Below are 2,239 nucleotides of genomic sequence, written 5' to 3' on the forward strand. Positions count from 1 at the left end.
TCATGGGTTTGGTTTTGGGTTTGGAAACTGCAGGCTAGTTCACATTTAATGTCTCTGGATGCATTTTTAAATTAGTTGGATGCCATGGCTTATTTAATTTCTTGGTGGCACAGAAAATAGCAATGCATAGCTTCTTGGAGTCGAGGAAACACTCCCCTGGGCCAATGGAATAATTAAGAGGCAATTTATTTTATAGCAACTAACAAATATTTACTTATCAAAAAGCAAATCTTTTTTTATATGTAGTTAATGAAGTGAATACCTCTTACCACAAAAACTAGAGGTCATCAGTATGAACGTTATTGATTCCCACTGCCTGGCTCAGGCCCAACTTCTTCTTTCTCAAGATGCAGACACAGCCTGAGGTTCCTCAGCTATGGTTTGAAGCCACCTCCATAAATTAAATGAACAATTTCAAATGGCAATATAAGCAGAGGACTGAAAGTACATAAAGAATTTCTATACAGGCAGAACATTAGCACAAAGAAAATGGTATGAGAGCAAGGGCCACAGCTAGAAGCAGTGAGGCAGAACTGCAATATTCCAAATTGAGGGCCTTGCACTGGAGCTGAACTTGGAGGAAGTTAAATGGAAGGTGTGCAAGGGTGTGATCTCCACACAGAACTTTCTCATCTGTGTGGCCCTGCTGTGAGTCACTCCCTCTGTTATAAAGAAATTGGACAGCATATGAAGATTTATCATCAAATGTGAATGCCTATGAAGAACCTGGTTCCAGTTTCTTCTCCCGCCTACAAATGAGTATACCCAGAAAGATATAAGAGACTCTTTGACTGAATAGACCTAAAAACCCTACTTGGTAAGAACAACTTTGCTCTAGTGACTGACCTTCATAGCTAAAATATAAAACTATTTGGGAACTATGGACATATTTCTTATGGTTATATTGAACCTGTATACCCAAGATAGTGTAGTGGTTATGAGTCAGTCTACCAACCTCAAGGTCAGCAGTTTGAAACTACCAGCAGTTCCACAGGAGAAAGATGAGGCGTTCTGCTCCCATAAAGATTTACAACCTCGGAAACTCTGTGCAGGGTTGCTATGAGTCAGAACCGACTCCATGGTACTTAACAACAACCTAAGATCTTCAGCTTCCATGAATGTAGGAATAATTGTAAATAGTGTCATAGCTTCACTTTCTAGCAAATATTAAGTATGAAAGAATTGTGTATTAAATGGTACTATCTTGGCGGTCATTTCTTTTTATATTTTTCTTTCTGTCTGAAGTGTAGTTGTAAAGAGTCGCTTATAATCAGTTGTGCTTTATGGAAGCCAGCACATAACCACATGTTATTTGAGCACAGGACATATAGTCAATATTTTTAGTAAATACATCAATTAAGAAAAAAGGATATGGAAGTTCAGAAAGCAGTAGGCACATGTGTTCATATAGTTACAGTGTTTGAGGTGTCCTCAAACCAGTGACTTCGAGCAGGAAGCTGTCCTGATAAAGGAATCCTTGTGGCATGAGAGCAGGAACACACAGGATATTTAGAGAGGTAAATGATGGAGCCCTGGTGTGGCACTTCAGCATAAGGCACTGGACCGCAAGGTCAATTTGAACCACAGGTAGGTGGTTCAAACCCACCAGCTACTTGGAAACCCTATACAAGGTACTATGAGTCGGCACCAACTCAATGGCACTTAACAATAAGAAATGCAGGTGATATGTAGATCTGCAAAAGGTTAGAGGGCTAGCCAATAGAATTCAATTGTATATCAGAAAAAGAATACATCATGACCAAGTGGGGTTCATTCCAGCTATGTAGAGGTAGTTCAACATTAGAAAATCAATCAATGTAATTCACACATAAAGAGATCACACAGCTATCTCAACTGATGCAGAAAAGTCATTTGATAAAGTCCAACATCCATTCCTGGTTTTTAAAATAAAAACTCTCAGCCAAATAGGAAGACAAGGGAAATTTCTCGACTTAATAAAAGGCATTCATAAAGACCACTACTATAAAAAGTCAAGAAGAGGTTTACATATAGAAAGAAACATTCTTTAATGGTTACCAGTAAAAGTTGGAAACAATGAGGAAGGATCAGTACTTGGAAAATATGGCATGGGTGATAGAAATGATGTTTGAGATCCTTGATAGAATTTTGCAAGACCAATGACTTATTCATTGCAAATACCCTTTTGAAATAACATAAAAGCTGACTATACACATGTTACCTCACCAAATGGAATATGTTGGTGGTTATGTGCCGTGGA

The sequence above is a fragment of the Chrysochloris asiatica genome, unplaced genomic scaffold (assembly GCF_000296735.1).
Source record: "Chrysochloris asiatica unplaced genomic scaffold, ChrAsi1.0 scaffold00086, whole genome shotgun sequence".
NCBI lineage: Eukaryota > Metazoa > Chordata > Mammalia > Afrosoricida > Chrysochloridae > Chrysochloris > Chrysochloris asiatica.